At 37.0% G+C, this 18,084-nt stretch overlaps 1 protein-coding gene across 2 annotated transcripts in view; it reads left to right on the top strand.

The window, feature by feature from the left end:
* MAMLD1 (mastermind like domain containing 1) overlaps window positions 1–18,084 on the top strand; it is a 249,775-nt gene continuing 231,691 nt past the window's right edge. For both annotated transcript variants that reach the window (XM_077786557.1, XM_077786558.1), the window contains exons 1-2: window positions 1–188; window positions 894–996. The gene's annotated coding sequence lies outside the window, so the exon portion shown is untranslated. The remainder of the gene's footprint in view (window positions 189–893; window positions 997–18,084) is intronic.

Raw genomic sequence — 18,084 nt, 5'->3', positions numbered from 1 at the left:
CCGGCCCGGCGCTGCCAGGCTCCGCAGCCGTGCGGGCCTTTCTGCCCCTGGCTGAAGTAATTCAGCCCGTGAAAATGCAGTGCCACTCTCCTCCTTGCTGTCTCTGGCCACTGGTTTGTTTGGGACGGGAATTTCCGAAGTGCTCTCACCCAGCCCTACTCTCTGAGGACAGTCTTACCCGAATCCTGGTGCGTTCAATGCCGTGGTTTGCATCAAGGCTTTGCCCTTGTAATACAGGCGTTTTGAACAACGCAGTTACTGATTGACAGTAGATTTTGTGTGTGCTGGTCCCGCTGTGAACTCTGGCAACAGGGAGCAATGTGTGGGGCCTAGTAAGCACAGTCAAATTTAGAGACCTTACTGGAAAAGAGAATTTAGAAAAGAGGGTTAGAATAGATGTATAGTCATGCTGTATGTATTTTTCAGTGAGCACGTGTTTGTACATGGTAATTTCCAAGGTATACAAAATGAAAGTGACCTCATTAAGGCAGACAGTGATACTACAAATGGCTACTGATGCAGCAAGTTAAGTCCTGTCTGAATTTCTACAGGTGGAAAAAATAAAAAATTGCACATGTGTCTCTGTCCAAATAAAAATCACAAGAGATGCATCTCTCCTGTAAAGCCATAGCTTTCAGCTGAGGGCGGTAAATACAAATATTTGGGGAGCTTTGCCATGCATGCAACATTTGAGAGAAAGAGAGGAGAGAATGTTGACTAAAAGGAGTGAGTTAGGAGAGACAGACAAGTGGAAAAAGTGTTAGAGAAGGAAAAGAGAAAAATGGTAGTATTTACAAAGGAGAAAAGTAATGATGACCTTTCTTTTGTCTTTTTCTCTATTGAGCCACATTTCTTAACCATGAGAAATCTCAAAGCTACTTTAACAATTCCAGGAACTCACAGGTGGAAAGAGTAAAGTGATCTGCTGGAATTACACTGAGAGGGACATGGGGGATCCTATGCTTAGAAGGTCAGAGGAACTTCATATGGCAAAAGGTAAGACTAATGATGGGTTTTTTCATTCAGGTCTCTGAATTTGTGAATAATGGATATTTATTGGTAAAACCTTACAAGTAACTTTAGTATTCTGTAACTGCAGGGTTAAGTGATTATTTTCTGATGCTAAGCCCTTCACATAACTTTTATGAGAGCCAGTTTTGGCATATGCTTTAAATATACCTTCAGTGATTTTTTTATATTTTTAAGTATTTTATGGCAAATAGAATTTAACTGTTGAGACTTAGTTTTACTTATTACCACTTTCTGAAATTTCTGCTTCATTATCCTGTTTTCCCCCTGGATATTTCCAATATCTTGTTTGAAATGTTCCAGATGGAGTCTGGAGAGAAGAGAAATTAATAGATGATGTGAATTTGAGTTCATTGTAGTTTTTAGAGGGTTCTGTGGAGCTGAAACAATGCATGGTACATCATTTACAAGGACTTGGGTCTGATCTCATCTAGATAGGCAAGCATTGCTGTGTTCCTTGTTGCATTTACTTAGTAGCTGATTTTACAGGGTTCAGTGCACAGCAGTAGGGGCTGGGATATCTTGTGTCAAAATCAGGTCAATGGACTTGATCTGCTACAGTTCATTCCAAAGTGGGGACTGAGGTGGTGCAGTATGTTCCAGGAAACTGGGAGTCAAAACTGAGATTTCAGCTGTTAATAACACATGGAATACAATTCCATACAATTATTTGTATTGAATGGTCACTATTTTAATAGTTGACATGCATGAGAGTCTGTACTGTGTTGACATTTGAACATACACTGCAGCTTAGAACATCAAACAATGTGAAATGTGATGCTGCAGCTGTATTCTTTTGGCAGTAATTCCATCAGAAGGACTTCTACCAGATTTCTACATTTTGCCCCCTTTGCCTTAATTTTGGTCAATCTCTGTTTCTAACATTATAGTTACCATAACACTTATATTTTGCCATGCTGTTTTGTATTTCTTTGTACTCATCATAAGAAATTATGACTGTCTTAAGCCTGGTTCAGCAAACATACCTTCAGTTTCTTTAGATCATTCTCTTTATTACCAGATTTGTTGCAACACTGTGTTTTCTCTTACATTTTTTACACATGCCTATCCCCCCACACCCTGCAAGTAGAGCATATTTATGGGCTGTAGTGATGTCACATCAGTGACATCACTAGCCTTGTCAAAAATTTGGGCATTATAATAGTCATAGATTGTTGGTGACTTAAAGCAAAGTTTTGTGTCTGAGAAATATTTTAAATATTACAGTATATTATATACAACAGGCCAAAGCATTGAGCATTTTTTTCAGTATTCTAGAATGTGCTAGACAGCCCAGACCCCTACTACCCCCCACATGTGCAATGTCCTGCCTTGTCCCTTTTCCATTAGATTTTGCTGCTGAATTTTCCTTGTGTTTGCACTGGGCATCAGTTGTATGAGCATGAGACAGCCAGGTCTGCTGGTGACTTTCATCTGCCAAGTGATTTATTTCTAAACTTATAGATGGCTAATACTTAGAGACTATCCTGGTTCTTCTGCTTTTCTGAAGGTTAAAAGAAGGTTGCAGCTATAGGCTGAGCCTGAAGCTAGCTGATTTAGAAACATCTTGTGTAGCTCTCTATAGCAATCTTTTTTGATTGAGATACGTGGCTTCATGCTGAGGTAATCTGCAGGGGAAGGAGAGCTTGTAGTAATGAGCTCTCCTTCCCCTGCTGATTATTATGTCCAATCCACAGGCAACTCTGCTGTATGTGGCTGCATAAAACATTTTAAAAGATAAGACTGATCAACACCTTTTTATGGCCATAAGCCCTCAACCAGGGTTCATGCCCTCTGAAATGCTTAAAACTTTTTCTAAATTAATTTGCACTCCTGCTATAAAGGGAGTAGGTATCTTTAATTTTCTAATTGATGCTGTCTGTCTAGCTTTATAACTATTTGGGGTTTTAATCTGTTTTCAGATGCAAGGTGTTACTGCAAGTTTTAAAAAATCATGAAGAGCTATTTCTAATAGATAAGTAATAGAATGTTTGCACTTCTAAACTATTAATTACTTCCTTTGTTTCTTTTGTACAGTCTGCTTTATGTGACAGTTAAAATTCTTAGGAGTTCTTCCACAAATTCTACTATGTTTGGCTAAGTACCTTTTTGTTTCATTTAATCAGGAGACACTTAAAGAAAGAAGAGAAAATGAATTGCCTCACCATTTTGAATTAACCAAAAAAGATACTCCTGGCGAGATCTGTAGGAAAAAAAATTCATATGCAGAAGCAATTGCATTTCCCTGTGTTCTTTTATGACTAAAACATTACTTTTGACTATTGATAAAACAGTAATCAAAATGGTAAATGCAGTTTTCATCTGAATTATCTTCCTCTCTGAGCCATCTTCCCTGAGAGAAGTGCTTCATTAGGGGTCAGTTTAGTTCTGTTTCTTGTCTTTTTGATGGGAAGGTTTTTTCACTTGTGGTTTGAGGACTTTTGAGATAATTTCTGTTTGGTTGTTGTGTCTGTATAGTCTGTTGTGGAGCAGGTACCAATAAATGATTTGTTATATTACTGGGAAGAAAACTCTTGGTGATACAGGTTGTTTTTCTGTTCTTGCTCTCTTAAAATATTTGAAATGAAGGGGAAACTTACAAAACACAAGCATATAGATATCTCTGTAGAGTTGCTGTGCATGTTTATGACTGTGATGGTTAGAAAAATGTATAAAAGTCAAATATATAACTGATTACTTTGATGTCTGATGATTAAAACTGAGTTTTGCATTCTACATAAGATTTAAAAATAGTTACCTTCTGACTTGCTTTCCTAATAAGCTCTTATGTATACTAGTGAGTTTTGTGAGTTTCACTCCAATAATAACCATTCTATCTGTGATTATTTGCTTTATATATGTTGAATTTTATGACGTAAAACTCTCATATTTTCTCTGTATTCTTTTATTCCTTTGTTTTCAGGATGTTTTTTATCTATATCAGACTTAATTGCCTTCTTAGTTGTCTGGCGTTATGATTTCCACTTCCTTATTGTTCCCATTAGCAAATGCAGTATATTTTCATCACATGTACCTACTTAGGTAAGTGTTCCCTTTCTTTAGGTACACTTGCAAAGAGAAAGCAGTCTACTCTCAGTTATCCCTGCAGCGTTCATCTAAATGCACACTGGGGTACTCCATGTTGTATTTTAATCACTAATAAACATGTCAAACGAAACTCATTTCTAATACATCAGCGAGCAGAAATACATTGAAAATAATATATAGGTTGATTTTGTCCAAAAACCGAACATAGTTTTGAATTGAAGGCTTATATCCCCCAGTTGTAGGTAAACTCTATAAAATACCTTGCATCACCTCACAAAACGAGAGATCAACATAATGAGATGGTTTTGTTTTTCTCTCTTCGTGGTTTAGCACGCATTCTTGCTTTCTCCAGCCGGAGGAGCGGTGCCCGGGGCTGTGCCGGCTCCCGTGCCGCTGTCTGGAGCCGGGAGCGCTCCGGGTGTGGCCGGGCTGGTCCTGCCCTGTGCCGCTGCTGCCGTGCTAGGGCAGGAACAGCCACCACTAGAACGGGCACAAAACGTTATTTTAGCAGTAGCCTGCGCTGTCATTTACTTGAAAAATCAACCTCATGTTGATAACTGTGAAAAACGCCAGTCATTTGGTTTTTAAAATTTTAAAAGTTTAATAATAATAAAATGGTTATAAAAATAGTAATACAATTAGAGTAACAAAAATTTAGAGTTAGGACAATTACAAGACAATAGAAAGGAAAGAATTACAGACATCTGGATACTCTTGGACACTAAGTCATGAAAAGTACGCCTTGTGAACGAAGGAATAACCTTAAAAACAATAACCTGATCTCATACATGATGCATAAATTCCTTGCAAATTAAGAATTTTTCTGGTTTTTGTCAACTCCTTCCCCTTAATCCTGGTGGTTCCATGTAGACAGAGAGAAGGTGAAAGAATGCTTGTCTTTTCCAATAAGGAGGCAGTAACTATTTGTCCTGTCACTGTTATCTCTGTGCGAAGAGTTTCTTGTTTATCTTATCCCTTGCTTGAGGTAGTAAAAAAATCCTGCATCACAGAGTTTCTATTTTAACATTATGTTGTAACCTAAAACTATATTTAACACACTACTTCAGAGAGTTGATACAACATAACTTTCTAACATTACACATATCATATTCATTTTAATATTTGTGAAAAACCAATCATAAAATATGCATTTTTCACATAATTGAATTTCTTTGCGTTAAAGGGAGGGAGGACACTGACACCTTGTGCAGTGCAATAGGCTGTATATTTGGGTAACCAAGAACTGTCTGTACTAAGTTTCATGTTAGTATGTGCTTCATTTAGATGTAATTTGTTTGCCTACTCCCAGCTCCAGTCCTAGTCCTGCCTTAGACCTAAAACTCTCCTGCAGCTCCTGCATTGTTTCATTACCCCAGAAGTTCAAACACCTGTGAGGTACCTGGAAGTCCTGCTGCTCAAGCATGCTAAGATCAAGGAAAAAGAATTTATTCTAATGGCCTGAAAAACCACATAGTGTCATGGGATGACTACACTGTGTGATCATTCAATGAATGTATTATCTTCATACTCAGAGTGAAGAAAGGATATTCTTCACTCTTCGGAGTAGAGGGCAATAGCAATTTAATCACAAGGAAAAAAGAGAAAAGCTAGTTTTCTTGGGGAAGGAACCTTATATCTCTGGCATATCTGACAGCAAAACAGTTGCAGAATGTTCTCGATAAAGAGGTGTTGTGAATTTTCAGTGTTTTATTGAGGGTAGAAGCTTAGTTCAAAGGCAACATAATATCCACTGCCCAGTCCTACAGGCTATTTGCAAAGGAAAAGGGATTCTTGACAGTGTGGCCAGAGTGATAAATCTGAAATGGGATGACCAAAGTATTCTTTTCTAATAGTTCAAGCTTTGGTGCCAACTTGAACATGTCCAGAAATGTAGGCTGATACTGCCCTGTGAATGTAAACTCAAATGCTGCAGTGGTAGTAAGTTCAGTATCTCTGCTTCCTTTATTTCATCACTTTTATTTTTTCACGTTGTTATGTTATTCAGTAGTTTCTTAAAATTGATGTTTCTTGTGAGTCTGAGGGTTTTTTAGCTTTGGTATTTTGTAGGACTAAGTTCATATTTATACTCAGATTTAAACTTTGTGATTAATCTGTGCATGTTCCCTTTTCAATTCTGTATGAATTGTGTTCTTTGCTATTGTTCACTGTGAGGGTGACAGCACTGGAGCAGACTGCCCAGAGAGGTTGTGGAGTCTCATTCTCTGGAGATACTCAAAACCTGTCTGGATGTGACCCTGTTCAACCTGCTCTGGGTGACCCTGCTTTAGCAGAGAGCTTGGACCCCCTTCCAACCCCAGCCACTCCGTGACAGTGATGTTTTTGTTTGTGTTGTTATCACTTCGGGGGGTTTTGCTAACAGTTCTGTAGTTTTGCCTCTATATAACTATAAACAATTGATAGTATAGTGTTTTAAAGTACTTTGACTTGCCAATGTTTGAAGAAAGGCTGACATTTTAAAACATGATTACATAAGTTTAGCCTATGAAAAATTGAACATTTTTAATTTATATGCTCATTGATGAGAATGCAGATAAAAGTTTGTGAAATTAGTGAGTTGGTCATAAACAGAACTCAGAATCAACAAGTCTCCTGCTATGAGTCTGGTCAGAGGGTGTTACCTCCTTTAGAAGTGTCTTTACTTTCATGTTTACATCAACAAACATGAGGGATGGATCTATATAAGTAAATATGTCATAATAATCCTCTGTGGCATTTAAACACGTGACATACAAATTTAAAGTGTGCACAGAAATTACTAGACTTAAAACTAAATGCTGTTAAATCTGTGCAAAATCTGAAACTAACAGTTCTGGATATACGTATTTAAACTTTCTTGAAGTTTGACGTATCAATTTTGGCAGTGCTGCAGACAGTAGAGCCTCCAGTGTTGTTACTGCCTGTGAAAATGGCACAGGGCAAGTGCAGTGTAATAAAGTCTTGCAACTTTAGATTCCTACATATAAATTATTCCTATGCTGAGTGCTTAAAATCTGAAGTCATGACAGTTTTTAACCTCAGGAACTATGGACTCATGTTGATGAGAGAGAGCAGGACTGTGAAGCTGATACAGTATTTACTAATTTATTGTCTACGACATATTGTATCACTGTTTAGAATGCTTGTACAGTACATCACAAGCTACCAGAAACATCATCACCCATACTGTGTATTCTGCCTAAAGAAACTGGACACCTGAAGGAACTTGTTACTGTAGTTCTGTTTTATTTATTTTGTTAATGCCTTCTTCCATTTTAGTAAGATAGCAATTACTTTAGCTAATTTGGGGTGTTTTCTTGTTGTTTTGTTCTGTTTTTTTTTTTGTTTTTAATAGCTAGTTACCACAGACAGGTAGCAGTTTCCTCTGCAGCTTCAGAAACAAGAGAATAAACAAATAGCTGATGAATACTAAGGTTTTTTCACAGAGTGGACACTTCTCCACTCCAAACTTTAATTTTGCAACACATCATTTTTTAGCCAATATGTAAGAGCAACAAATGATTGATTAATTAATCTACTTTTTATTCCTATTAATTGTGAGTGTAGCTGTTTGTTTTTAAACATTACTCTTTGTAAGTAAAATCATTAATTAGTAATCTTCAGCTTGTTAATAATGAGCCCTCAATTTGCTTTTTTTTTTTTTTTCAGAATCACTGGAGGAAGGTTTTTGTCACAAATACAAATATTTGTATGCAAATATTTATGTACCTCCATTGGAATGTTTTCCTTAGCTCAGCACCCTATGTTATTAAAATTGAGAGAAGTAGTGAGATGTGAGAAAACTTAACATACTTTTCTGACTTTATTAATATGTGCCTTCTTTTCCATTCAAAAACTTTAGAATGTATTTTCTCTATTAAGCAGTTTTATTTTGGAGAATTTGTGGGAGGAAAGTGCAATAAATAACTTTTTTGGAGATACATGAAAAATGTTGACAGGTTTGAAATAAAGCATACTAGTTCCCTACTGAGATTCATACTTACTACTATGTGATCTCCTGTGTTATCTGTAGAGAATGTCTTTGTACATCAGAGAAACAAAAAGATTTTAATCAGATTTATTTTATTGAGCTCATGATATATGTGAAGAATCATAATGCCAGTACTTCTGCTGCATTTTTGTCATTGAATAATAAATCATTGCTGTAGCTGCACAACGGGGTATGTAGCAATGCTGATGGTGGCAGTCTAGACCTGAGCTGAAGTGGAATATTTTGAAACAGAGGAAAAAGGTAGACAGCAGGGCTCAGCAGAACAGTTTTGGGGCTAGAACCTGGTGACTAATGACAAGAAAAGAGATAACAGAAATTAGATTTACTAAAAGATGATATCTTTCACAATCCTTGGATATCCTTTGTAACCTAGTTATGAAGCCATCATATAAACATTAATGAACACATTTTCAACACTCCTGTTAGAACTGAGATGGTCTGTGCTAATATACAGATATAATATATATCCTAATATACAGATAGAAAGGGAGGGCACTGGAAGACTGGATGATCTGCCTTTTATCCAAAGGGAGGTGCAAATGCATGGGGCTTGGGTAAAGAAAGTTTTAGAGTGCATTTTCCTAGTGTGGTGCCTCAACCACATAAGGTTTTGGGGGTTTTAAGCAGCATTTGGTTGTTACATGCCTTTCCAAGGAAGCAAAGCTGTGCTTTAGTGTTCTGTGCTTGTACCTTGTTCTTGTCCTGTCTTTAGAACTGAGATGTGGTACTCCTGCATGAGAGCTCCTGATCAGACACAGAAAGTCTGTCTCTTCTGGCTCCTCAAGTGACACACTCTTGAGACACTGTCAATGCTCTGGCCTGTTGTAAACAACTCATTAAGTAGTGGTGTGTGTTGCCATGTACCAATAGTTGTGTGTAGCTCTTGTAACATGAAATAGTGTGTCAAATTATTAAAGTTTAACAAATTATTGGGATTTCTTACCAAAATAATCTGTGCAAAGACAATAGACTTACAAGAAAACAAGAAAAAGAGATTCTGATGAGTCCAGCAGTAAAAAGCCCCAACAAGTATAATTGTTCTGTGACTTGTTGTTTGCTTTATGTAGGAATCTTCTGTAATGTGCCGGTGTTGAATTTGTGAAACTAATTAGCACATAAAGATCCAGCTGTAATAGTAATCAAAACTTGCTGGTTCAACAGACTAAGTGGAAGTTTTCTTTGTCTTAACACATCCTGCACATATGGCCCACAGTTGAAGATCTGGAGCTGCTCATAGCAGCAAGTTAGTGTTAGGGATTTTATAAGGAAATATTTGTTGGTGGCAGTTGTGGCATCTACATGTGGTCTAAATCTGCCTGGTGCTTCCAGTGCTGTTTGTGTCTGTAAGGGTGGAAAGGAAAAAGTGACTGATACTGTTCTCATTACCCTTATACTGTCTGAAAAGGAGGTACAATATTTTAATAATTTGTTGGCTGAGGTTCTTATTGGAGAGACCTTCAGTTGATGAATGGTGACCTTGCTAGAAGGTGTAATTGCAGCAACAAAGAAATACTATTGGTCTTACACAACTCACTGTTGAGATTTAATTGCACATATTTGTTTAATTATAGTATATTGCTGGCATTTCCTGTATGTTCTTCGTGACAGCTTCAAAGAGTGAAAATCATCTTCTTTTACATCCTTTGGAAACACAGAAAACACTTTTAGTTGCCTATCTCACAAATCAAAGTGGGCTATCTTGTAAAATGTACTTTAAATAATTTTGGAACATCTCTGTCATTGCGATTTGCAGATCATGAGCTGGTAAGTCTTAGCATTTAAATGCATAATTAGAAGTTTAGATGTTTCTGTGGAAGGAGGGACAGAATTTATTTGATATTCTCTTAATAAATTATCTGAAGTAGCTACTGGGTTGCAAGTATACAAGTACTTGTAACTGACTAATAAGACACTTTTAGTACATCATTTATATACCAGTCACACTGTCTGGTGAGAGACTTTCCTTAATGTGAAAATACAGTGCTTTTGGCATAATGCAGCCACCTTTGACCTCTGCAAATGGTTTACAGGAAATTTGGAATGTTGGAAAGTGACCAGCAGGAGGTGGTCTGAGGGGAGATGAATGGATGTGATGTTTGATACCTTGCAAAACGTGCAGAGCATCCACAGGGTTTATATTTTGCTGGGAATCTATGCAAGGCATTTGATGGTACTTGGACTCCATATTTGTAAAAGTATATATAGTAAAACACTCTTCTTAAAATATGGCAATGAAATCAGTACTTCCACAGTGAATAAAGCAACCTGGATTCAAAGGATGATTTGCTGATGCTGCATCTCTTCCAGTTTCACTCCTAAGTGGTAAAAATTTCACTCCTTTCTAATTTCTAAATTTCTAATAATGTAAGCATTTAGTACTTAAGTACTTTGAAGCATTTTTCTCCTAACTGAGCAAAACAATTCGGAAGTTTTTGCTATGCTTGATGAAAACAACATTTTCAGATTCCTTATTTTGGTAATAATTTGTGACAATTAGCGTCAAGGAAGGCTCCTATTAAACTGCAGCACAGGTTGTTTGGAGAGGTTGTAGATTTTCTGCTCTTAAGAGTTACTCAAAGCAGGATAGGCCCTGATCAACCCAGCCTAGCTCAGTTTGGAGCAGGGTGCTCAGACTTAATGACCTTCAAAGGTTCTTTGTAACTCAAGGTGTTCCACACTTGTTGCATGGTTATTTCAGCACTAGGGAAGGCAAGGTGCAGAAAGGAGTGCATTTAGCAAGATAGATCAGTAGTAGCTGATGATAGGAAATAATTCTGCATTTACATTGCTAAAAATGGAAAATAATTCTGCAATAATATTTTTAATAAGAAGACGACTTGGGTTTAATATTCAACAGAAAATTTAAACCATCAAAAATAGTCAGCAAAAGCCCACAGTTCTGATGGGTGAGAGCTTTTTTTGCCTTAGACCTTAGGTGCAACAGTGCCTGTGCAAATCCTGTTAGCAGCAGAGTGATAAAATTTCAACCACTACAAGGAAGAAAAGGCTAGAGGGGAAAGAGAAATGCTAGATATTTTCTAACTCTCTGCATTTGTTAAAAAGGTTTCCCTTAATATGCTAATGAAGTTATTTAAATGCTCGACTTAGTGCCCATGTTTAGAGTCGATACTTTAGTGTAGGCACCTATGGTATCACACTGGCTGTACACATAATATAAGCTGAGCTGAAGCCTGGCCATACACCAGTCTAAAACTTAGGAGCTGGAGTTTCTGAATTTGGCTTAATGACCCAGCAGTGGAGTTCCAGCTGCTGTGTTTCTGTGGGAGTATTTCTCTTGGTTAAAACTATGAGCCTCTAGTAGTGTTAAGATGGAAGTGGAATAACTTATTAATTAAGCAATGTGTAATAATAAGTGGAGCTTGCATTCCTGATGTGCTGAGAAGCATTTGCTCTCCCAGAGATATTCTTTCAAATTGCATGATTTGCAGTTGTTTTCCTTATTGATAAATACTTTTTTAATTTCTACAGTCACTGCACCCTTTGACTCTGTAGGTTGTAAAGCTTGAGCAGGAGAACCATTGCAGAAAAGAAATATGAGAAATGTGTCATTTTCAGCTTTAGTCTTACTATTTCTTTCTTACCTGTATTTTTACGTAGCAAGTTTCCATTTAACACAGTTGTTTTTAAGTTTTTTTACCTTGCCTCTGGCAAAATTGAAATGCCACCCTTCCAGCATATGATTTAAGTTGTTCTTCACATTGAACTTCATGATTATGTTCTCAAAGTTCACTGTTCTTTAACCTTCAAAATGCCTACACACTAATTTAAGAATGTGTGAAAACTGCTGTAGATAGCATTAAAACTACTAAAAAAATTTCTCTCCAGTTCGTCCTTGACCTACATCACATGCTTCATTAATTTAAATATGTAACCAGCATTTGCATTCTTAAAAATAAATTCTTCCATCAGGTATAGATAAATGACATTGACTTACAGAAGGGTTTGCCTATGGATACTAAAGTGTGATATACAGTCCTAAATATAGGAAATCACTGTTATGTCTTTTTTAGACTACTTTGAATCTTAATCTGTGTTATTTAATATATCTGCAACTGATGTGTTAATTGACATCCGCAATGGAACAAAAATACTGTAAAGAACTAGACCACATCTCCTGGAGTAACTCCTGCTTTCAGTGACTGTGCATCTGAGTGATTGAACAATACCATTTATCCCCAAAATATTAAAGGACATTTTTGTTATTTTTGGCTTAAATTAATAATTTACTCAGGTTTTACATTGCCTAGTTGATCTTATACACTTGCTTAGTTACTTTTTGAATGGTAAGGAGTTTTTGAAGCTTATAGCTTCTGGAAATTATTTTTAGCTGAATTACTGTTTTAGCTATTTATATCACTAAACTATTTTATCCCAAATGATGAGTAAAAAGGGTATATGCAATAATTCATCTTTTCTCTAAGTTGTTGTTGTTGTCTTTCAACAGAACTGGTGAAAAATCTCCTTCTTCCTTCTAATTCAGTGAGGCATTTACTTTTTCTTTGCTGTGACTGCATAATGAGTGCCTGCTGAGGCAGTGCATGTAACACATATTTGTATGCATCAAAACCATGGGAGCTCAGACTTTAATCATAGGTCTCTGTGCACATGGGAAAAAAAAGACGTTATATGGGTGTTCTGCTTATATTGTGGCATTCTCTTTGGAAGTTGTTATGTATTTCATATTAAATGTAAAAAGTAGATTTTTTTTTTAACTTCATTTGATTGCATGTTGGTATGTGACTCAATATAATCTCAGAAGACACCCGACCAATTGAATATATGATTTATAAATACAAAATTATAATACATCATTGAGGAAAGAATTCATATTCTCTTTTTTTTTAAAGAGCGCTTGTTGCTTGATTGTGCTCAAGCTTTTTGTGCTTGATGCTTTAGCAATTCTTCATAGGCTGTGTATACAGGTGTGCTGTTCAACTTCTGTCCAGGTGCCCAGGTGCAGATGACTTCCATATTCTGTAGTTCTTTTGAATTACAGGTTAAAACCAAAATCCCATTCTACCATGCAACCTTACTCTTGCTGTCTGCATATGCTGATACTCTTATGAGTGTTGAGGACTTTTCCCAGCCATTATTGTATCACCCGAGGTATAATAATGAGGGCACCATATTGGATCTCTAGTTTCTCAAAACTGAGAAAGTGAGGAGTTTAGACGAAAGTTCAACTTTCCAAGCAAAAGATAGGTGAAAAAAATAAATCTTAGTGTATGCAATGCCTTTGGCTTCCCTTAGAAATATCAGTAAAGATGTACTGAGTATCCCTGTCAGCCACAGAAGGTACCTTTCTAGACCTTGATGATTTCTTTGGTTAAAAGGACTTAAATTAGCAAACAAATGCCCAGAGTTTCAGTTCTTAGCTACACTTCATGCTTGCTAAAGGTTGTATTCTGCATTGTTTCTAAAATCTTGTCCTTTTGTGGATTGTCTGTTGGGAGGACAGACAGAGCACTCACTCTGGATGACAGCCCCAGTGATTGCTGTGTGAAAAGTTGATCAACTTATGGTGTCTGCAGGAAAATAACTACCAGAATCAGTGAGCCTTTCTGAAAAGACTTAAATTACTTTAGCTTTTGTAAAAGCTTTTGGTTACACAGCAGCTGCCAAGATCTAAACACTCCCACCCACTTCAAGGAAGTTTTTCTAGTTACACACTTGGCAATGTTTGTAATTTTTCATCCATCCCTCTAGGCATAATAAAAGGGTTTGCAATATTTTTGGTTTTTGGTGGGAAGAGAGGAGAAATAGTGGTATTTAACTGAGAGATACCTCAGGATCACAGGATCAGGACAGTTTCAAAGAACTATGTGTGCAGATAAAGATAATTCCCTTTTCTTTGCATGCTGTGACAAGCAACTATTTTTATCTTCTGGTGCCATCTATTTGGGAGCTGACTGCCATATAAATACAGCATGCTGAGTAGGTACAAGGGATGCAGTGAATTAGTATTTTTCTCACTAATATCACTGTTATTTTACTGTGTTATAATCTAACTACATTTTCACCAAAAGATAGGTACATATTATATTAAGAGATGTAAGATTTCTTATTGATGATAATCAGTTTCTACTTAGACTGTGTGGTAGAAAATAGAAACAACTGTTGGGAAATTTTATTCAGGTATTGAATTTTACCTATATTTTTTGTCAGATTTGTAGAAGCTTATATTTTCAATGCCTAGAAGTTTCTGAAATTAATATCAATATAGTCATGACAGACAAATTCTATGAGGCAGTTAACATACAGTGAATTCTGGTGTTACTTTAAATATTAGTGTTACAACAAGAAAGTTACTGTTAGAGCCTAAGTGAAAGCATTTGCAGCAGATAACAACTTCAGATGTTTATTTATCAAAGGAAAGCCAAGCTCTCAGCCAGTCCCTTTTAGAGCAGTCAGGTTTCATTAGCATGATTGATATCTCACAGGCTCTTGTCTAGCTACAAATGCCTTTATGCTGAAGACAGGCAAGCAGGCGTTGGTTTATTCTCTCACCTAGATTCACAGGATGAAAGCGCGTATGCTCAGAGATCCACTGCCTGCAGCAATGTAATGAGAGAAGTTTAAGCTCATAGCACTGTAGTTTGGCTACAAAAAAGGAAAAAGTAACAGCTTTTGAACGTATTAAAGATTCATTCATCGCTGCTCTGCTTTAGGGATTAAGAAAATGTTATTCTAACTTGTGCTTGCTGTAAAAAGCCTGCTTTGTAATTTATGCACTGTCATTTTTCGGGGAGGTACTCAATGCTGTTGCAATGTGCAAATATGTTTTGACTACTTTTTAAGGAAAAAAATGAAAATTAATGTGACAGGATTTTTTTCTTAAGCTAACATGTAAATTAATCACCTTTTCAGATCATTCTTTGAAAATTTTAAGCTGTTTTAATACAATAACTTTTTCTGACTTAGTACAATGAATTAATGAACTCATTGTCAAAACTGCATTTACTATAATATGACATCCTTTTAATTAAGATCAAATGCAAAAAGTTAATATATTCAGTACCAAAGTGTATTTTCCAAGGGTGAAGTTTTCATTTCAATGGAAAAAAATTAGAGATCTGCACTCTAACACTGTGGCTCCTCCATTTCTAAACTTCCCTTTAATAAGGAAATATCTTGTGGAATTTTGCAGATTTGTCCTTAGCTATGAGATAAAAGCCATACATAAACGATAATATCCTGTTGTAGTTCTATTGCCACTGAATAGAAATGTGTAGTCTGGCTGCTCATAGAGTTCATGCTTGAAATTCCAGAAATAACAATATTGAAGTAGACCACTTCAAAGGGGGTATTCATCATCAGAAAGCTTTTTGACTGTTTGCTGACTGTTGATCTTCACACTCTTCTACATTTGCAGTGTTCTTTGAAATCACAAAAGAGGCACATACTTTGTAAAGAATGTATTGTATGCTTAAAAGGCAGGTGCACTGAAATCATCATTTTGTAGTTAAGAATTACTATTGTCCTTGAGAAATATGGATTTCTTTGAATGTGAAGGAGAGATGGCTTCTAGTAAATTTATAAATAGAAAGTATTACAGTAACATTTCACATCTTTGCTTATTGATCTGTGTCACATGTCTTAAGTAAATAGTAACAGAATGATGTATCTTATGTCTGTACCAGTGCTGTCTGATAATATCACCACCGAATTCTCAGGACCCTCTGCTAGATAAGTTTATAAGTTGTCATGGTTGAAACCCAGCTTGCAACTCAGCCCCACAGGGCCACTCACTGGAGGAGAGAATTGAATGAATAAAAATGAGAAAACTGAGTGGGTTGGATGAAGGCAGTTTAACAGGTGAAGCAAACCAAGGGAACTTCCCATGGCAGGCAGTGCTCAGCCATCCCCAGGGCAGCAGGGCTCCAGCACCTGTAACAGTGACTTGGGAAGACAAACACCATCACTCCAAACATCCCCCTTCCTCCTTCTCCCCACATTTACGTGCTGAGCATGGTGCCATATTCTGGGATATCCCCTGGGTCAGCTGGGGTCAGCTGTCCTGGCTGTGTCCCCTCCCAGCCCCTTGTGGAGCCTCTTGCTGGTGGGTGAGGAGCAGGAAAGGCCTTGGCTCTGTCTTAGTGCTGCTCATGATAACAAAAACAGCCCTGAATTACCAACACTGTTCTCAGCACAAATCCAAACCATATATATAGTGTTTTTTAATAAAGAAAATTTACTCTGTAGAATCATAGAATCACTAAGGTTTGGAAATACCTCCAAGATAATCAAGTCTGGTGTTCAACCCAATACCACCATGCCCACTAAACCATGTTGTGGAACAATAGTGTTTTAGCAATCCCAACCAAAACCAGCACCTAAAATGCTGTTAGTTTTGCAGCAGTGGAAACTGAGGCACACAAGGTTATTTGTACTCAGATGGCAGAGCCAATGTGCAGGCCTTCAAGCCATGTACTTTTCTAGAGTAGGAAACCTGTTGTCTTGCACACTTTGGACTGCTCGTTCAGTTGGTACGTTATGTATCATATCCCTCTAACGCCCATTTTCACCCAGCTCCAGCAGCAATTGCAGTGGTACAGAATGAGTTCCCTGGTTGCCTTCCTCATTTTTGTCACTTGGAAAGTTGTATTTCAGTTAATTTTTCTGGACTCTTCAGTAAATGTAGGGTAATAGGAAAGTGAGGTCACAGTAGGCTATTGAACATGGTAAAGCATGTGGAACATGGTTGCTAGAATCTGAGAAGTCTGTTGACGACATTACATTAAGATTTACAATGGAGCAAAAGCAAAAAGAAACATGTGGAGGAAAGTGGTGACAGATACCTGTGCTGCTGTACAGAAGAATCCCATAGGACTTTCCCCACCTGGTTGGTAATCAAGTATTTATGTGATTAGTGTCTCTGTGGAAGTGGCATGCGTGGGAGTAAAGTTATGATTTTGTGAGCAGATAGAAATGCCTGGAATCTTCATATTTCTTTCATCTAATCAGTTCATACACAATGTAGGCATGGTTTGAAGCATAGCACAGGAGTCAATTCCTGTAGGTATTGAGTTTTTATTGCCCTTGCACTGCCTTACTGCTGTCACCTGCCACTGGTGTTGCTGTTCCTTTGAAAGAGTCAGGAAAATTGTTTTGGAGTGACTTCCCTCTTTTTCTCTGGGCAATCACACAGAATTCTACAGACCTGTTCTCAAAACCTACATGTATAATAACATAAACCCACCTCTAACACCCCTTCCTTTCCATAGTCATAGATTAGTAGTAAGAGAAATGAGGGAATAATTGTTAAAACATCCCCAGTAAAATGTTGTTCACATTTATGTCTTCATGATAACCAACCTAAAAAATTAACAGTTCTATGAATTATAATGAGATTTGGAGGAGAGCTAATTGAACTTCATCCCTGAGAAGCCTGAAGAAATACACATTGTGTGAAGAAATCAACCAAAAGAAATAGCTGAATAATAGTTTCCCCTGAAAAAAAAATGTAGGGATGCCAGTTTGTAACTGGGTTGCACTTAGTTATGTAAAACTACATTTATGCAGCAGCAGGAGACCAAGGATGCCTTTTGTTCCCTTTATTCTCTGTAACTTTTAGTGAAATATTACGTGGTGAGCTTTCAAACCAAATATTCTGAGTATTTTGAACTCAATACCTGGAAGATTTAGTTTCCCTAGGCGGCAGTTATTTGTATGAGGGGACACTTGTTGAGCTGTGTTATGGCTTAAGATTCTACCTCTGGAACTAGAGACTGCATTTGTTCTTTTTAAGGGCATCCTGCAGCAATCATTGCCCCAGATTTTCAAAGGCAGGATTTGGGGTTGAAAGCTGTCAAGTGTCAGTGTTTCTGGTGGATTCTATAAAAGTTACTGGACTTTTCTTGTTTCTAAGTAGGCCATGGCATCAAATGAACTGCATGATAAGGATGTTTTCCAATAAAGTGTTTTATTTATAGTTGCAATTTCATAATTATTCATGATGCTTAGGCATATAGTTCTAG

The sequence above is a fragment of the Lonchura striata genome, chromosome 14, assembly GCF_046129695.1.
Source record: "Lonchura striata isolate bLonStr1 chromosome 14, bLonStr1.mat, whole genome shotgun sequence".
Lineage (NCBI taxonomy): Eukaryota > Metazoa > Chordata > Aves > Passeriformes > Estrildidae > Lonchura > Lonchura striata.
This window is presented reverse-complemented; position numbering and strand designations above follow the sequence as displayed.